Source organism: Microtus pennsylvanicus, chromosome 18, assembly GCF_037038515.1.
Source record: "Microtus pennsylvanicus isolate mMicPen1 chromosome 18, mMicPen1.hap1, whole genome shotgun sequence".
Lineage (NCBI taxonomy): Eukaryota > Metazoa > Chordata > Mammalia > Rodentia > Cricetidae > Microtus > Microtus pennsylvanicus.
Window position 1 is genome coordinate 7,158,589 of NC_134596.1, and position 20,596 is coordinate 7,179,184.

Below are 20,596 nucleotides of genomic sequence, written 5' to 3' on the forward strand. Positions count from 1 at the left end.
CTTCCCCGGTCATGTCAGCCCTAGAAATACCAGCTGTCAGGACACTACTCCGCACCTGGAGTCAGCCGGGAACACCAGAAACGCCCACAAGACTCAAGATCTTTACACACATTTGGGTTTCCTCCTCAGCTAGCTTTCCCAGTAGCAAAACTTCAACCAGACCCTCACAATATTGTGCCAGAGTAACGTTGAAATAATGGGGGGGGGGGGTGAATGAAGCCTGCTGGCTGGTGGACCCCTCCAGAGAAGAAGCATGCCCTTAAACACACTCATTCAACCCACCCTGCACACCGACAGCCCAGCTCACAGTGCTAAGAAGCAGGCCTGGTTCCTTCCACCCTGCAGCTGCTCTCACTTTGGTTGCAGAAACAGCCATAGATATGAATCCCTGGAACACAAGGCTGTGAACGCTGAGAAATCTAAGAAGACTTCTATCCCAAGGTACACCCCACTTCAGGGGTAAGAAATTCTCTCTTCTGTTACTGCATTTCGCGTTGACTATGATACCATGAACCAAACCCCACCATCCACTGAACTGATGAGGGCCTCAGTGACTGAGAGGTGGGGACGTCGCAAGTCCAGAGCCTAATTGCGATTTCTCACCCTCTCTGTAGCCCCTTTACAGCCACCCCTTGACCACCTCTGTAATGATCCAGTGTCCTTGTAAGAAGAAAAACCTTTTGTCATGGATTAGCTTAACAGAACACAAGCTTATACCCACCAAAAGGCTAAGAGTCTCTCATCAGACACCGTCCGAGGCCAATATCAAAGATTTCTCTGCTTCACTTTAACCCACCTACCCCCCATGTTTCTGCCAGTGTACTTAAAAAAAAAATAAAAATAAAATAAAATAAAAATAAACCTTAATGTATTGCTTCCTTTGTTCTGTTACCATAAAAACTGCTTCTAATAGTTGCCACATTGGAGCACAAAATGTGTCCTAAATTCGTGTTCCCAGACCAAGGCCACTCATATGTGACTACATTATAAGCCCTCTTTATCCCCCTGTGAGGTGACACTTGGTTTTGTTTCAACAAGACACGATTGTTATGTCCACATTTCAGACCTGAGACCCTGTGCTGCCCATTGTGAAGGGCTGATGTAAGGACTGTGGGAGGAACTTAGCACAGCTTGTACCTAGGACTCGGGCGGCAGCAGGTATACCCGCTGTGCGGACCACTTCGCCTGCCAGAGTACCTCTCCCTGCCGCCGAAGATACAGCGGGCAGAGAAGGGAAAAGGGAGACGCCGCAAGTCAGTGCACATCCTGGAAAAGATGAGCCCCAGAAGACCACAGCAGAGGGTCCCCTCTGCAGCAATGTTCCTCTGGGGAGGCTGGTTCGAGGGCCCGCCAGGGCCTGTGCATGGCGAGGATCTGCTAAGACAGTTGGTGGACAGAGCCCAGCGTGTGCACACATCTCCTCTCGCTGGGAACCACAATGCTTCCAGCTGCAGTGGACTCAATACTTGCTAATGCTGGGCTAAGGCCTCGCATTTTCCACACGTGAATGTTTACTGTGATCTTCATGGTGACCCTGTGAAGTATTTGTTGTTATTATTCTTTGACAGATGAGAAAATATGCAAATGAGTAAACTAATTTACCTTGTAAATGACGAGTACAGAATCGAAACCCAGATCTTAACTAATACACATATCCCATCCCTAGGCACCATACCCAGACACACCACTCTCACCCCTCAAGCCCACATTCACACCCGTGAAACCCCTGCGTGCACCTTCACCCCTGAAGATTACACTCACCATGATTTTCCCTCTACACACCAACCTAACCTAGCTTCGGTTTCCTATTGCTAGAAATTGACTTGGGCCATAAGGTCCATAGGGCCCTGCTTTCTCGCCTTCTCATTGAGCTGTAGCCCTCAGCCAAGCAAATCCAACATAATGATTTCCCATGTGGTCTCAATTTGTGTAATAGAACCGCACTAGGTCATCCTCAAAGTGCTTGAAGCCCATTAAAACCTTGCAGCTTGTCAAGGTGTGAAGGCAGTCACCGAGCATCCGAAGCCCGGGGTGTCTTGTGGGGATGCAGACTTCCTCTGGTGTCTGAAGAACTGCACTTCTCAAGGTGAACGGCAAAGTTAAGTGGTGCTGGCATCAAAGGCCTTGCTGAGACTGTGTCTGAGGGTCCTAGAGATTCTATAGCTAGACGCACCAATTAACCCTCCACTCACGTCCAGACAAAGGAGGGAAAAGTACAGTTATAAGCGCGGAGAAAACTCGGTGACCAAAGGAAGCCATCGGAAATTTATATACGCCTCCCCTTTTAATACAGATCAAATCTGAATGCTCTAGGGACCTCATCCTCTCTCGGGAAGTCACCTGGAAGTGAGGAAGCTCTTTCGTAAGCATAAACTGTATGGTGTTAGGGACAGTTTCCACCACCAGCTTCATCTTGGACTTCCAAGTCCCCAACAGTAAGCTGGGACAATTGCTGCCCCTGCCTTCATTTTGCACATCCAGGTACCCAGCAGAAAATATGCAACTAGGTCTGTCTCTCTGGTTCTCTCCTGAAGCCCAGACTCTCGGTTCAGAGTAACAGTGGTGTGCCATTTCCGCACACCACTCAAAGCTAGAGAAGTAGATGAACCACTGCTAGCCCAGCTTTCACTCCCTGGTGTAATAACACTGTCCACATAGCAAGCTGGATCAAAACCACAGGTTGAGAACAAAGAGGCATAAGTTCAAGTATTGGTTCTGCCACTTGGGCTCTCTGGATCTTGACATTCCCATCAGAAAAACAGGGATGCTCTGATGATTAAACTTCCAGATAAATTTGTGTGTGCTCTGCCATGTCTCTAGATGATAGATACAAAGCCTGTCCTCAGAACAAGATTCACATAACACTGTCATGTAATGTCAGCATGCACAGGGTGACTGGAGCTTTTCCATCGACTTCACGCTAAGATCTCTGAAGCACAAGAGGCTTCTTTTACTCGCTACTGATAGCTATTCATCTCAGTAATGCAGTATTAATAGTCTCTTATGTGTTTACCTGTCTCCAGCTACATGCTTATTTCCTGAAAGACAGAACTTGAGCCTCCCAGTAATTCATCACAGTTTCTACACCAGGCCTCATTGATGATTGATCTATTAGTAAAGATGCTGCACCTGAGGTCCTTCAGGATTCAGAGAAGCCAGGTGTTCCCCCTTTGGAAGCCATTCTCTCCTTATATTGCAGAATCGCTGCCAACACATTGGCGCTCAATCCAGAGATGGAACAGCTGCTATCCTGTGCCTTTGGCTTAGACAACCTCAGTCATTCCATCTATCAGACATACTGAATGCTTCCAATTTCCTCCCTGTTGGCTGAGCTCCTCAGACAGCTTGCCTTCCCAACCAAAACAGCAGAAAAGAGCATAAAACTGGGCAAAAGATACAACTCAGATTCTTCACCCACTATTTGTGGGACATGACCATAAAGATATCAGATACAAGGAAACACTGAAGTGGATGGATGGATGGATGGATGGATGGATGGATGGATGGATGGATGGATGGATGGATGGATAAAGGAATAGATTAAGGGTGGGTGGGTGGATAGATGGGTGAATGGGTAAGTAAGTGGATGGGTGGGTGGATGGATGGGTGGATGGATGGATGGATGGATGGGTTGGTGGATGGATAGGTGGATGGGTAGATGAATAGATTAAGGGTGGGTGGATGGATACATAGATGGGTAAGTGGATGGGTGGGTGGATGGGTGAGCTGGTGGGTGGATATAAAGATAGATGGGTAGGTAGACAGGAATGAACTAGAGTTGAGCTAATAATCTGAGGGTTTAAAAAATGTCAAAACTGACTCCTAGGAACCAAAGATTCTAAATCTGCTTAAGGAACCAACAAGGTTTATAATGTCAAATGAATTCTGTGTTCTCCTAAGCATCCTTTTTCTCCTCTGTAAATTGAGAAACTAAAGAGGTGGCTGTGTTGTGTTTTCATAGAGGGCCCCTACCGTCAGTTGACATGATCTGCAAGGTGCACAGCCTTCTTGTTGCTACCAAAGTCACCAGAGACTGTGGCTACTGTTGTGCAGCAATACCCTCTCCATTAGAAGATTCCCATTTTACAACTCAGGAAGGAAACAACTAACAAGTATCAATGCAAGGCTCTTCCCTCCCCAAGGCTGGGAACAGAGGAGACTGGCATTTCAAGCTGCCTGAAGTCCTGGAAACAGATACAATAATGGGAGGAAGACTTGGTGGGATGATTGGATGAAGAGGAAAATAAGATGGGTGGAGTAGTGATCTAGCCAGAATATATTATCTATACATATAAAATTATCAAATAATGAATTAATTTTATGAATTTAAAACTGGATGAGGAATGGTATATACACCTTTAATCCCGATACATGAGGGGCAGAGGCAGGCACATCTGCTTGAGACCATCCTGGTTTACATAACAAATTCTAGGCCAATTGAGGCTATGTAGACCCTTCTCAAAAAAATTAAAATAATTAATTAAGTGATTGATCCATCAGTGTTCAACCTACGACCTCAACTAACCACAAGCCAAAAGTATTTTGAAAAGAAAATGTCATTCTCACTGAACTCATACAGGTATTTCTCACGACTATTCATGATGCGCTAGACCAGTGGTTCTCAACCTATGGGTCATAATCCCTTTGGGGGGGTCAAACCCTTTCACAGGGTCACATATCAAATATCCTGGATAACAGAAATCTCCATTACAGTTCATAACAGTAGCAAAATTACAGTTATGAAGTAGAAACAAGATAATTTTACAGTTAGGGGTCACCACAACATGAGGAACTGCATGAAAGGATCACAGCATTGGGAAGGTTGAGGGCCACTGCTCTAAATAATCTAGCATAAGAATTATTTGCATAGAATTTTCATTATAAAGTAATCCAGAGATGAAAAGTACATGAAAGATGGGAACAGATTATTAGATTGTAAGCAAACTCTGTACCTTTCTATATAAGAACTTAGAGCATCTTTTGTATTTCTGGCAGTGGAGTTCTAGAACCTAACACACTGAGGAGCACTGTGCAAGCAACTTTCTGAAAGTCACACAACCGCTTGGATGGACAATATGCCCAAAATAGTCCGGAGACAGAGATAACACCTCTGTCCCTTTGGATGGATGGGAAACAGAATATCAGCAATGTCACATACTCTGACAAAGGCCACACAGCTAAGCGTAGAACTGCAACCTGAAGTTTTGAAAACCAGTGTACTATATTAACTACGCCCCTTCTATAGACTCTTTTAGCCCTATAATATGTAAGGTCTCTAACAAAAAAAAAAATGCAGCCCTCTAGATTCAACTCCAGTCTGATCCTAATAGCAACACAGAGTCTTTGTCTTCTTTTAACCTCGGATGCTTCTACTTCAGTCTGTTATCTACCTGAACTCCCTGGGGAAAAAAGTTAAATGGTCTCTTGTGCTCAACCATTCCTCACTGTGCTGGCAACCATCTGCAGAACCTCCCTGGAGAGAACTGGAGTGTTGATCTCCTTTTACCTAGGTCCTGGCCCAATGGCTTCTCTAGTCAAGGAAACTGCAGAAGAAGCAACATGTTACATGTAGGAACTATGACTTTAGGAGCCAGAGGACCACCTTAAAACCCAAACGGTGGCTTGAAGAGGACACAATTCTCTACAGCAAAGGTCTGTGTCAGCTTCCTGACAGCCATCACACTGGGTCTAGAGGAAGAAAATGTGAAGGGCAAAAGTAGTGAATTCATAGTGGACATAGGTCATAGGCAAGAAGCAAGCTTTGGACACTGTTTACCACTGATGCTTAAGAACAGCCTATCACAGCACCCCAGCCTTTGTGCTGTTACAGAAACTGGTACAGGAAGTGGGGTGTCACCACAACATATTTGAAGCTAAGGACGTATAGCTTTGGTTTCTGGGGTCAGTCAAGGAACAGAAAAGAAACTATTATTGAAAGCTTGATTACTATTAATTCTTATTGTACAAATGATGGAGATTTGTTAAAGCTCTCGTCTGAAATAAATTGGAAGAGAGAAATGCGTCTGATAAACTTGGAAGACAGAAGTCAGGCAGCAATGGTTACCACAAGCTGTACTTGACAAAGACAAGGAGCAAAAGGTGGTTGTTGGCTGAATTGTGTCTTCCCTTCCCCTACTTGTACTGTACATTGAGGAATTAACCCCTTACTTCTTCAGAATAATGCCTTATTGAGAAATAAGGTCTTCCCGGTGTTGATGAAACTAAAATGAGGCCATGAAGGGAAGTTGGAACCCTGTAGGACTAGTTTCCTGTGAAAGGAAATTTTAGTATGGGAAAAGTCGGCTGCCAGATCACTGGGGGGGATAGCCTCGCACAACGGCATGACTCCATCGTTTTGGGGAGGTTCAGGAAGATTGCGCACAGAATTTTACAGCTTCTAGAGTGATGGGTAGGAGAATAGAATAAAGGGTTATTGGAAAAAGATTTTGGCTTTGGTTCTGGGAGCTAGCAGGTGTGCACAGAGGGAGGAGTTGGTACATAGAAGCAGGAGATGGCCACTGTTTTACAAGACCCAGGGGGCTCTTCCTTCACATCCCTCAGAGGGAACTAAGCCCACAGACTCTCTCACTTTGGACTTCTATTGTCTATGACTAGACATAATTTCGGTAGCTTGAGACACTTGTCTGCAGTGTTTTGTCATGGACTCTTTCACATGCTGATGCAATCTGGGGGACAGAAAAGAACTGGCTTCCTTGTAAATGGGAAGGAAAGAGAATAAAGAGCCACGAAATTCCGGGGCTTGTAGAGTTGAAAGAGACAAGTCTTTCTCATCTTCAACAATAAAAGACAAAATTGAGATGGCGTCTGAACAAACCAATTAAAACTCAGCCTCGAGGCAAAGATTAAATCAAGAGGTCAGACAGCCTACCCAATTGTTAAAACATCTGAACACATTTTGGAAGAACCCAGGCAATCCTTTTGGCTAAAATACAGAGAAAGGCAAGTAGGGTTCTGAGTCTTCGTGAAACCCCCACAGAGTCAAGGTAATCAATATGAATTATAAATGTGATTCTTGGTATAGAAAACAGATTAGAATTTTTAAAATGATAAGAAGGACCCAATTTCTCTTTGAGCAGATGAGGGAGGGGGACTTAATCGGGGGAGGGGGAGGGAAATGGGAGGCGGTTGTGGGGAGGAGGCAGAAATCCTTAATAAATAAATAAATTAAAAAAGAAAAAAAGAAAAAAAATAATCTTAAAAAAAGAAAAAATAGATGTATCTCATGTTATAATGAAATTGGGACTTGTAAGGGTGAAGGCACAGATCATCAAATAACCAAGAAATAAACAACAAAATTAACTCTGGAGGGATTGCACCTGGAAAAAAAAAAGGACCCAATTTTACTCATTTTTCTAAACAGAGTCATAGTTGTCCTTTATTACATGTAATTGCGAATGTAGGAAACAAACTAACACCCAAGTTTGGTGGGGAGTGGAGGAAGCCCTGGGTGAGCCAACTCCTGGGCAGATGTGTGGTGTTGAAATGGGCCTGGCAATTACAAAGACCAAAGTCTCAGACCCGTGGGAAAGTGGCAAAACTGTTCCCCGTATGGGCCAGGCTCCGTGGAACAGCAAGGTTTCCTCCAGGTCTCAGTGCAAGCCAGTGGCCAGTGTGTACAACTGGCAACTGCAGCTTTCTCCTCCTGGCCATCTACCGCTGAGACTGCTCCCCTACAGAGACCTCCTACCAACACTAGCTAGCCCCTCCCCCTGTGCTGCACATAATAAACGCTGAGGTTACAAGGAACAAGGCTAGAAGGCGTTCCCCTCAGAGAGCTCATATCCCACCTGCGCATGTGTCAGAGAGTCCCAAGAGCAAAGCCACATGGGTCCAGGTCAAAATAAAAAGGGAATTGACGATTTTTCCAGCTACAACGGGGTAGGATATGGAAAGGGAGAATCCCCCCCTGTACACAGACGTGAAACCAAAGATTTACTTCTGGGAAGCAAAATATGTGGGTGCTCCCTGATAGATCTTAGATCAACGGCTCTCAGCCATTCGAATGCAGTAACCAGTTCCCCATGTTGTGGTGACCCATAATCTTAAATTTATTTTTGTTGCTACTTTATCACTGTAATTTTACTACTGTTATGAACTGTAGTGTAAATATCGGATATGCAGAATATCTAATATACAACCCCTATGAAAGGGTCTCTCTGACTAGGTGCTATGAGGGAAGAGTCTATTTTAGGTTGAAAAGAGATAGAATCTCTGTGAGTTCAAGGCTAGCGTGGTCTATAAGCAAGCGGATCTCTGTGAGTTCAAGGCTAGCGTGGTCTATAAGAGCTAGTTCCAGGACAGGCCCCCAAACCACTGAGAAATCCTGTCTCAAAAAAACAAAATCAGGAAAAAAAGAAAAAGAAAAATAAGAGAGAAAGAAAGAAAGGAAGGAAGGAAGGAAGGAAGGAAGGAAGGAAGGAAGGAAGGAAGGAAGGAAGGAAGGAAGGAAGAGAAAAGAGGATTATAAGAAGATGTGTCATTCACAAATGTCTCCTTTTCCTGGGAACGATTGCCTCTTTGGCTGGCCACAGAACCTCCTTCACATAAGAGCAGTATGTTTCTAGACAAAGGTTTCAAGTCCCCTGATGTCTGCCACAGTAACGAGTGGCACAAAGGATGCTCTACCAGCATGTCCCAGTGGCTGAGATGTCCCACCATACACACAGAGAAGGCAGCTCGTTACTAGTCACAGTCAAGGCAACTCTATACTCCATGGCCCAGGCATCAACCTCCTGTTTGTTGGGGGATGCAAGCCAGTGCTCCACACACCGCACAAATGTCCAGATCTTAATTCTGCTCATGCCTCTGGGACTGAGTTCTAGGGTCACAAGAATCTGGACTGGGGAGAGCAATGGATGAAAAAATGTTGTGGACTAAAAGCCACCTGAAGGCTCATCATGCATTTGTGCCCTGAGAAAACACTTAATGCTCATAGCTTATCTTAATCAGATGTTTGCCAGCTTCACGTCATTACACAACAAGTAAGGCCATGTGATTGATTTCACAGTTCACCAAGTTCCAGGCCATTTGTCTTTCCTTGTTGGGGATGGATGATGAAGCCACACAGGCTATCAAGTGGAATATTTTTATAATATGCAGAAAATTTCTCCCTCCAAGTAGAACTCCAAGTGTTGTTCTCTCCTGCTGTTTATCAAGAAGGAGCCCTCCTTTTCCTAAAAGACTTCTTAACCCTGATTGTTGATTGGGTCGCCAGTGGAGCTTTCCCTAGACTATAAAAATTCACATTAGATCATATGAAGGACAGTCTTCTGTGCAGAGACACAACATTAACATGGAGGGGGCTAGAGGAGTGCTGGATAGCAGATCCAGGGCTCCGAACACGCTAGGCAAGGCCTCTACCAGAGCTACATAAAGCCCAGTCCTACCACTCGAATTCTGAAGTTCCTCAGTTGATTCAGATATACAGCCAGGGCTGAGGGCCACAGCAACAGACAAGGGTGGCTATGAGATTATCAAATGAGACGTCTTGAAAGCTGTTTCCTCAACAGCTAGAATTCTAGACAGCATATAACTGCTCATCACAGAATATAAGGAGGAAAATCTGTCAAATAAAAGCATTAAATAAATGACCCTTAACCCGCAACAGCCCGCCACCTCTACTCTGTTGACTCCCTGCCCCCGTCACGTACTATACAGGCCTCACCAGCTCTTGAATGTCTGATAATTTTATTGAGAATGGTATTGTCTGATTCAGTAACTATGTCCCCATGACGGTTAGCTAATCTAACCTCAAAATAATTAAAGCGGCATAAAGCTTGAAGTCCAGCTCCTTGGTTTCACCGGTCCTCTGAAGGGCTTGGCACACACATGCGGCTTGAACCCCAGGGCTGGAGAGTGTACAGCCCTTCTATGATCCCAGGAAGCTCAAGAGCACTAACTGATTTTGTTTTGAATAGCAGCAAGTGACCTTGGTGATTTAATCCTACCCTCTCCTTTTATGGTTGGCAATGAAATTTAATGGTAATGAACATACGGACATAAACGTGGCTCACAAACAACCGCATAACACGGAGAAGGGAGAGGTGGGGGGGGGGGGGCTCAGAGTAACCAGAGAGAAACAAACCTACCTCTGCAGGAGCTTGGTCCATGGCGAGTTCATCATAATTAATTCAGTGACCTGCAAGGGCTTGGTCCATGGTGAGTTCATCATAATTAATACAGTGACCTGCAGGAGCTTGGTCTATGGTGAGTTCATCATAATTAATACAGTGACCTGCAGGGACTTGGTCTATGGTGAGTTCATCATAATTAATACAGTGACCTGGCTGCACAAACAGGAACCAGGGAAGCTGGACAAAGAGAGAGCCGTCTGCCATGTCCTGGTTAGACCACATTGGAAGTGTCCTATCCAACTTGTGACAGCAAATACCATCAGGGACATAAAATATCAACCAGTAAGAGACAGTGATGGGGAGCTCAGAGAAGAGTCCTAACAGGACCCACCAAAGTAACCAGGGAAAGAAAAGAAGAAACTGGAAAGCAGTCTCCAAATGCCCCTGCCACCGGAGTTCTGGCTTCTTCTCAGAGGTCCTAAGTTGTGTTGGTTAGTTTTATGTCAACTTGACATCAAATAGAGTCAACTGGGAAGAGAAACTCTGTATTGAGAAGATGGCTCTATAAGATTGACCTATAGGCAAATGTGTAGGGGTTAATGACTAATGTAGGAGGAGCCAACTAGCAGTAGGTGGTGCCACCTCTGGATAGGCTGTCCTGAGTAATGGAAGAAGGCAGGTTGATTAAACCAGTATGTAACACTCCTCCAAGACCTCTGCCTCCAAGTTCCTGCCTTGAGTTCCTGCCCTGATGTCCGTCAGGAATAAAGTGCAGACCTGAGAGTTGTAGATAAAAAAGCCCTTTCTTCCCTCATGGTTTTGGCCATGGTGTCTTATCACAGAGATAGAAACCTAGCTAAGACACAGAAAATTGAAACTATATTGATAACCGAACAAGTCTTCCTTAAATAGCAACTATAGGACTAGGCAATGGTCTAGAAACTGATACACAGCAGAAAAAAATAGTCGTGGACTTTGTAATGGCTAATCTTGGTTGTCAACGTAGTCAAGTTGACTGCATCTGGAATCAAATAAACCCTAAACTGCTAGATACAGCCCCTGCAGGATTTTCTGATTGGATTATGTGAGGCTCAAGACCCACCCTAAATCTGAGCCACGCCTCCTGATAGCAGCCCACTGAACAGACAAGGAAAGGAGACTTTTGCTTCTTTGTTGCTAGCCCTTACTCTCTCTCTGGAAGTCTGTCTAGCCTACTGCTGAGGCATTCCTTTGCTGGAGTTAGAACCTACTTTTTGGCTATTCCATTGTAGACTGAAGACTGGATGCTCCCTAGGAATTCTGGGAAACTCCAGCATAAGATTAGGACTACTGAGACATCCAGTCTCATGGACTGAGTAAAGGTGGGATCCTTGGACTTTCTGTCAGGAGACAGGCATCGTAGGCCTGCTCAGATCACTCAAATAAATCCCACATATATAAAACCCTATCCGTTCTGTTACTTTACAGAATCCTGACTAATAAAGATTTATCCATAATTTCCTAGGGGGGAAAATGAAAGTTTAAAAAAAAAAACAGAAATGTGTAATTTCAGCTCATGGGCTCATGATAAGAATTCTGAGGAGCCAAACAAGAAGTGATTGGTGACAAAGCAGACGGTCCTCAAAGCAAGATGTCCCCAGAGGGCCTCTGTGAGGAACAACATCTGTGCCAACAGCAATGCATAGGAGGGGACAGAAGAGACGGTGAAGAGACGAGGTGGGTGGCGGCATAAGCTGGGAGCATCTCAGAGTACCCATGTACAAAATGACTGACGCTGGAAAGCGGGTAGGGATGGATGAACGCTACATCGGATCAGAATTAGCCTTCATCGAGATTATTCCCCTGGGGTCTTACAAGGGCAGCATTTGCTCTCCCTGTCTCTGAGGATGGTCAGGCATGGGAACCATATTTATCATGGACAGTTGGGTAATTGGGGGGATCCCTAAAAGTCATGCCCTCTGTAGTGAGATATGTTTCTTAAAATTGTAGGAACTAACCTTACCCTTGGCCATTGGGAAAATGTAAATTAAAACACCTTTGAGAGTTCATCTCACCTCAGTCAGAATAACTAACATCAACAAAACAAACAGCCACAAACGCTGTAGGGATGTAGGGAAAGACGTGTCCTTATTCAATGTCTGTGGGAGTATATAAACAGGCAGAGACGCAATGAATGTCGGTATGGAGGTCCCTCAGCACACTGATGATAGCACTATTGCACCCAGGTAGATGTAGACCTGGGTATGTGCACAAAGGACTCTACACCCCAGCACAGAGTGATCAGCACATCCAAGTTCATTGCTGCTCTATTCACAGTAGATAGGAAATAAAACCCGCCGAGATGTTCATAGGTAGATGAATGGATAAGGAAAGTATATTACATATACGTGATGGAATTTAACTCGCCCATAAAGAAAAATGAAATCATAACATTTGCAGGAAAATAGATGGATTGAGAGATTGTAGAATATAAAATATAGTAGATTCGGGAACATAAATTCTTCATTTTCTGCATGCACACATTCTAGATTTTAACTTTTATATGTATGAGACGTGGTATAGGTTATGAATCTAGAGACTATAAGAGAAGGGGAATAGGTCTTCAGGAAGGGCTGGGGACGAGAGCAAGAGAATAACAGACTACGGCAGCAGAAGAGGAGCTGGTGGGGAGAACTGGACAGCAGGAGGGGCGGGGTTTGTGGGGTGGAAGGGTGGAGGATCAGCAAGGACCAAGTGTTCTGAAAAGGTTGTAATGAGAGGCGGAGGGCTGGTCCAGTGGCTGAGAGCATGTCTATGGTTTGGTCTTGCTGTTTTGAGACACGTCTCTATTACGTTACCCTGGCTGTCCTGGAACTCCCTGTGACCAGACTGCCCTTGAACTCACAGAGATCCCCCCACCTCTGCTGGTATTAAAGACATGTGCCATCAGGCCCATCAACAGACTCCTCCTGCAGAAGACTCAGGTTCATTCTCTATGTGGCAGGTCACAACTGCATGTAACTCCAGTTCAGGGGACCCAAGGCCCTCTTCTGACTCAGAGAACACCTACAAGTACAGGGGGCATGCACACATACACATGATATAAAACAAACCTTATGAGAAAAGAGAGAGAGAGGAAGAGGAGGAGGAAGAGAGGGAGGAAAGAAAACCATAATGAAACCTAGTACTCTGTAAACTAATTTTTTAAACACTAATAAAAATGAAAAGAAAAGAACGTGAGACCTATGAATGAGGAGGCCTGTCCGAAGATGCACATTGCAAGACTGTCTATCAAACATCTGAACCAAACCAACTTTACATCAATGAAAAGCAGATTAAATGCTCATGCAGACATTCAATAAAACCAGATCTGTGGGTTGTGAAAGAATGTGAGCTAAAGAAGCTTCAGAAAGACCACACTAAGATACCATTTACTTGATTTTCTAAGCCATTCAATACAACAGCTGATATTCACTAAGGCGTCCTATGCAATAAACCCAATAAACCCCGTAAACTATTTTTTATTGGTTTTTATTGAGTTCTACATTTTTCTCTGCTTCCCTCCCAGCCTCTTCCCTCCCCTTCAGCCCTCTCCCAAAGTCCCCATGCTCCCAATTTACTCAGGAGATCTTGTCTTTTTCTACTTCCCATGTTGATTAGATCCATGTATGTCTTTCTTAGTGTCCTCATTGTTGTCTGGATTCTCTGGGATTGTGATTTGTGGGCTGGTTTTCTTTGCTTTATGTTTAAAAACCACCTATGAGTGAGTACATGTGATAATTGTCTTTCTGGGTCTGGGTTACTTCACTCAAAATGGTGTTTTCTAGCTCTATCCATTTGCCTGCAAATTTCAAGCTGTCATTATTTTTTCTGCTGTGTAGTACTCCATTGTGTAAATGTACCACATTTTTCTTATGCATTCTTCGGTCGAAGGGCATTTAGGTTGTTTCCAGATTCTGGCTATGACAAACAATGCTGCTATGAACATAGTTGAACACATATCCTTGTGGCACGATTAAGCATCCTTTGGATATATACCCAAAGTGGTATTACTGGGTCTTGAGGAAGCTTGTTTCCTAATTTTCTGAGAAATCGCTACACTGACATCCAAAGGGGCTATACCAGCTTGCATTCCCACAAGCAATGCAGAAGTGTTCCCTTTACCCCACAACCTCTCCAGCAAAAATTGCCATCAGTGTTTTTGATCTTGGCCATTCTTACAGGTATAAGATGGAATCTCGGAGTTGTTTTGATATGCATTTCTCTGATGACTAAGGATGTTGAACATTTCCTTAAGTGTCTTCCAGTCATTTTAGATTCCTCTGGTGAGAGTTCTCTGTTTAGGTCTGTACTCCATTTTTTTATTGGATTATTTGTTCTTTTGATGACCAATTTCTTGAGTTCTTTGTATATTTTGAAGATCAGACCTCTGTCTGATGTGGGGTTAGTGAAGATCTTTTCCCATTCTGTAGGCTTTGGTCTTGTTGACCATGTCCTTTGCTTTACAGAAGCTTTTCAGTTTCAGAAGATCTCATTTGTTAATTTTTTTCTCTCAGTGTCTGTGCTACTGGGGTTATATTTAGGAAGTGGTCTCCTGTGCCAATGCATTCAAGTGTACTTCCCAATTTCTCTTCTATGAGGTTCAGTGTGGCTGGCTTTATGTTGAGGTCTTTGATCCAATTGTACTTGAGTTTTGTGCATAGTGATAGACATGGGTCTATTTTCATTCTTCTACATGTTGATATCCAGTTATGCCAGCACCATTTGTTAAATATGCTTTCTTTTTTCCATTTGATATTTTTTGCTTCTTTGTCAAAAATCAGGTGTTCAAAGGTGTTGTCGATTAGTATCTGGATTTTCGATTCGGTACCATTGGTCCTCTTTTCTGTTCTATGCCAATACCAAGCTGTTTTCAGTACTGTGGCTCTGTAGTAGAGTATGAAGTCAGGGACTGTGATGCCTCCAGAAGTTCTTTTATTGTACAGGATTTTTTTTTTTTTTGCTCTCCTGGGTTTTTTGCCTTTTCATATGAAGTTGAGTACCATTCTTTCAAGGTCTTTGAAGAATTTTGCTGGGATTTTGATGGTCATTGCATTGAATCTGTAGATTGCTTTTGGTAAGATTACCATTTTTACTATGTTAATTCTATCTACCCACGAGCATGGGAGATCTTTCCACTTTCTGGTGTCTTCTTCAATTTCTTTCTTCAAAAATTTAAAGTTCTTTTCATACAAGTCTTCCACTTGTTTGGTTAGAGTTACTCCAAAATATCTTGTGCTATTTGTGGCTATTGTAAAGGGTGATGTTTCTCTGATTTCCTTTCTCAGCCCTTTTATCACCTGTGTATAGGAGGGCTACTGATCTTTTTTTTTTTTAGTTAATCTTGTATCCTGCTACATTACTGAAAGTGTTTATGAGTTGTAGAAGTTCCTTAGTAGAATTTTTGGGGTCACTTATGTAAACTATCATATCATATCATCAGCAAATAGAGAGTTTGAATTCTTTTCTGATTTATATCCCCTTGATCTCCTTTTGGTGTCTTATTGCTCTAGCTAGGCCCTCAAGAACTATAGTGAATAGATATGGAGAGAGTGGACAACCTTGTCTTGTTCCTGATTTCAGTGGGATCGCTGGGAGTTTCTCTCCATTTAGTTTGATGTTAGCTGTTGGCTTGCTGTATATTGCCTTAATTATGTTTAGGTATGTTCCTTGTATTCCTGCTCTCTCCAAGACCTTTATCATGAAGGGGTGTTGTATTTTGTCAAAAGCTTTTTCAGCATCTAATGAGATAATCATGTGGTTTTTATTTTTCAGCTTGTTTATATGGTGGATTACATTGACATATTTTTGTATGTTGAACCATCCCTGCATCTCAGGGATGAAGCTGACTTGATCATGAAACCCAGTAAATTATAATGTGATGGGGTCAGCCAACTTCATCCAGAGAACACTGTGAGGCAAGTGTCTTATTCACCCATATAAAGATGAAAAGACTGCGGCCAGGCAGTGGTGACACATGCCTTTAATCCCAGCAGAGGCAGAGGCAGGTGGATATCTGTGAGTTCCAGGTCAGCTTGGTCTACAAAAGCTAGTTCCGGGACAAGTGGGCTGTGACACAGAGAAACCCTATCTCGAAAAATGAAGAAGAGGAAGAGGAAGGAAGAAGAAGGAGAATGAGGGGAAGGGAGAAGGAGGAGGAGGAGGAGGAGGAGGAGGAGGAGGAGGAGGAGGAGGAGGAGGAGGAGGAGGACAAAGAAGAAGAAGAAGAAGAAGAAGAAGAAGAAGAAGAAGAAGAAGAAGAAGAAGAAGAAGAAGAAGAAGAAGAAGAAGAAGACAAAGTTCAAACTTTCCTAGACTATATAGCTAGCAAGAAGATTCAGAGTAGGGGCCAGAACCTGGCAACATGGTACTAAGGGCTAGACATTTTGCCAAACTACATATGCCCCTTCTATCATATTCCTGGAAAATGGACACATATAAACACATAAATGTGCTAATAGATAGGTGCACACACATACCCAAAGCGACTTTGGGTATGGAGGTGTGTGGAGTATGCATGAGGAGGAGGGTAGGGTGTGTTGGTCCATGCAGATGTATATAGAAGCCACACACTGGCCTCAGAGAGTCTTCCCTCAATTACCTGCAACTTTGCTTTCTTTTCTGTTTTCTGGGTTTTGCTTTGGGATTATTTGGGGTTGGGGTTAGACTAGGTTCCTCACTGACATTGAAACTCTCAATTGAGCTAGGCAAACTAGCCTTTGGGTCTCGGAATCTTCCTCTCTCTGTGCCCCCACCCCACACCTGTCATTTACTCCCCTGAGCTATCCATGCCCACCCCCGCAAGCCCCAAGTAAGTTTTGAATACTCATCAGTATCCTAGTGATACTCTAAGACAGCCTAGAGAGAACCGAGAGTCCTCACTTGATCACTACTGTTTGAAAGCCAGGCTTTATGTATCCCGGGCTGGCCTCATGATCCTCCTGGCTCCACTTCCCGAGTGCTGGGATTACAGGCACATCCTGGCTCCACTTCCCGAGTGCTGGGATTACAGGCGTGTGCCACACCACCTGGTACATTCAGTTTATTTGATGATTCTGAACAAACAGAGGCTTCGTGCACACTCAACAAGTGTTCTGCCAACCCAGCTACATGCCCAGGCCTCTGGCTAATTGTAATAGAGTTTTCCGGCAAAGTTTTTATTAGTTCTTTGAGAAGTGAATACATTTTAATCATCTCGCCCTCCTCCCCCAACTCCTCCCAGATCCACCCCTTTCCTTCCCATCCAAATTTGTGTCCTTTTTTTTTTTATTAACTCATAAAATCCAATTTGTGCTTCCCGTATGTTCTTGGATATGGCCTCTACTGGAACATGGCCAAATAGACCAAGTTTCGATCCTTGTTGACATTGAGTGACAGCAAGAGCCTGTTGCTTAATATCATCCTATTCCCTTTGCAAAATTCTCCCCCATGAAACTACAAACCCTAAAGAGTGGCATGGGGAGAAGTTTAGTGATAGACCCAGGAGTCCGCAGTGAAAGAGCCCAGACTTCAGCCTGGTTTCAGGCACAGGGCCACTTCTTCATTGCTACTCCAAGTGATTACACTGGTCAGTGGACCGTAAGCATGAGAACAGAGCCAGGTTTGTTATCACTACATCTTGGCTTTATTTCATGTATTGGCTTCATCTAGGAAAAAGTTGTATTTAAATAAAATATTTGCATATGAAATAATTTTTTCCCACTGAATTCCATTGTAATTCTAGGGATGTGTTCCCAGTCTCAGTATGTTAAAAAAAACTAAGTCCCAATTAAGAATCAGATCATTTGGAGATGATGAGACAGGTCAGTGGTTAAGAGCACTGGCTACTCTTAAAGGGAACCTAGGTTCAATTCCAAGAACCCATATGGTGGCTTCCAACCATCTGCTAACTCTAATTCTATGGGATCTAATGCCCTCCTTTGGTCTCCATGGGTATAAGGCACACACACACATGCAGGCAAAAGGGTCGCTGTTTACTTTTTTAAAGAATAAAATAAAAGAAGCAGAGCATTTTGGGAGATAGGAGAGATGTCTCTGGGGTTTAAAGCAATGGCTGCTCTTGGAGAGGACCAGAATTCAGTTCCCAACACTCACATCTGGCTGCTCGCAGCCATCTGTAACCCCAGTTTCAGAAAAACCTGAACACCTTGGGCTCCACAGACACCTGCACGCACGTACACATACTCATATACCGACCCATGTATGTACACATAATTGAAATAAAAAAGAATAATGCTTAAAACCTTTTAACTGGCATGGAATCAAGATTTTTCAAAAAGAACTACAGAATCCATCAAAGTCCACTGTGGCTACAGTAGACAGTAGATCTCACTCACAACACTCCCACTGGCCAGGTGGCCATAGAGAATACATTTTAACCTAGGAAAACTCAGATTCCTGGCTCATTCTACCTTTAATCAGCCAACCTGTATGCCAAGTCTTCATCTCCAGCACTGTCAAGTAGGAAAACCACGAAAATTCTACTGACTAGAATTCGCCAACTGACAAGACCACCATCTGTCCTGGTTGATTTAAAATACCTGTCAAGTGATATGTTGGCAGAAGTTCTTTGGAGACTCCAGAAAAGCCATATCTCCATCATGTTAAACTTACAAATTTATTTCCAGTCTCAGGAAACACAGAAAATAGCTATGAATGGAGTGGGGCTGAGGCACAGCCTGCAGGCATCAGTGCTTGAGTTAAACCCTTTATCTACCACAAAGGTTAATGTGTGGCCAAGGGAACTTACCTTTCCTTGTCTGGACCATTAATATGAAAACAGTACGTGCAGATAAGACAGTGTGCAAGCCTATGCTGGTTTGAAGGAGAATGGCCCCTGCTGCGGAGCAATCTTTGTACACTGAAAATATGTATTACTTTCATTGTTAATCAAAAGCTGATTGGCCGATGGCTAGGCATGATTTTCAGGGTAGAGAGAATGCCAGAAAGGAGGAGGGCAGAGTCAGAGGAGTCACCAGTGAGATACGGAGAGGAAACAGGAGGTGGAAGATGAGAGAGAGGTAGTGCCACATGTCAAAATGTAGATTAATGCAAACAGGTTAATATAAGTTGTAAGAGTTAGTTGGTAATAAGCCTGAGCTAATAAGTATCCATGTCAGTTATTAGGGAACGGGGGGGGGGGGGACTACAAGCCCCTATCGGCTCATATGTTTGAACACTTGATCCCTGGTTAGTAGAATAGTTTGGGAAGAATTTGGAAGTATAGTTTTGTTAGAAAGGGTGTATCAGTGAAGGCTGGCTTAAGGTTTTGAAAGCCTACCCCAGACCCAGCCTTATCCCCCGTCCTCCCTACTGCCTTGCAGATTAGGATATAAAGCTTTCAGCTACTACTCTGGCACCATGCCTGTCTGCTTTCTGCCATGACAACTGTGGACTAAACCTCTAATATTGAAAGCAAGTCTCCAAGTAAATGCTTTCTTTTATAATTGTTGCCTTGGTCATAGTGTCTCTTCACAGCAATATAACAGTAACTATGACAGAGCCTAACTTTTAAGATTGTAAACAATAATAGAGTCCAAATGCAATAGTTGAAATAATTTCATTTTTTAAAAAAAATCGAGCCCTGTGTCAGGTGTGCTGGCCCACAGCTTTAATCCCAGCACTCGGGAGGCAAGGTAGGCAGATCTCTGTGAAATCCAGGCCACTCTGGTATACTTGAGTTCCAGGCCAACCAGGCCAACAGTGACACCTTGTCTCAAAAGAAATAAAATCTCAGTCCAGATAACATACACCCAATTTTACTAAGAATTAAATAATAACATTGAAACTGGAGAGATGGCTCAGCAGTTAAGAGTACTGCTGCTCTTGCAAAAGACCAAGGTTCGATTCCCAGCATACACATGACAGTTACAATTAATCAAAACAGGATCCGATGCCTCCTCAGACATACACACATATACAAGTGCACACACAAAAATAAATTTTTAATTTTCAAAAATATAACAGATCAGTATAAATATATACTCCATGAGAGGAAACAAAGTATAAATATTTTCTTAAATTTAAATATATGAATTTAAAGTTATCTAGAAGAAACATACTTTGCAGTTACTTATTTGCATTTTTTTTCTCTGATTTACTTGTTCATCTTCTTGGCTATGTATACATATGTGCATGTGGAGACCGGAAGTTGAGGCCAGATGGCTGCGCTGTTTGTTCTCCACTTTGTTTACTGGGAGACCAGTTCTCTCACTGAACCTGGAGCTTTCCAATTTGGCTCATCTAGCTGGCCAGCTTATAGGGGATTGTCTGTCTCTGCCTCCTCAGTGCTGAGATCATAGGCTGAATGCTAGGACCACAGGCTTAGTGTTGAGATCACAAGCTGAGTGTTTGGATCACAGGCTAAGCGTTGGGGTCACAGGCTGAGTTCTAGGACCGCCGGCTGGGTGCTGGGGCCACAGGCTGAGTGCTGGGACCACAGACTGAGTGCTGGGGTCAAAGGTTGACTCAGCTTTCAGCGGCCC

General features: G+C 43.6%; 1 protein-coding gene across 2 annotated transcripts in view; it reads right to left on the minus strand.

Annotated features, from left to right (window-relative positions):
• The window catches only part of Nell1 (neural EGFL like 1), a 793,214-nt gene that overhangs the window by 749,740 nt on the left and 22,878 nt on the right, over positions 1 to 20,596 (minus strand). The window lies entirely within an intron of this gene.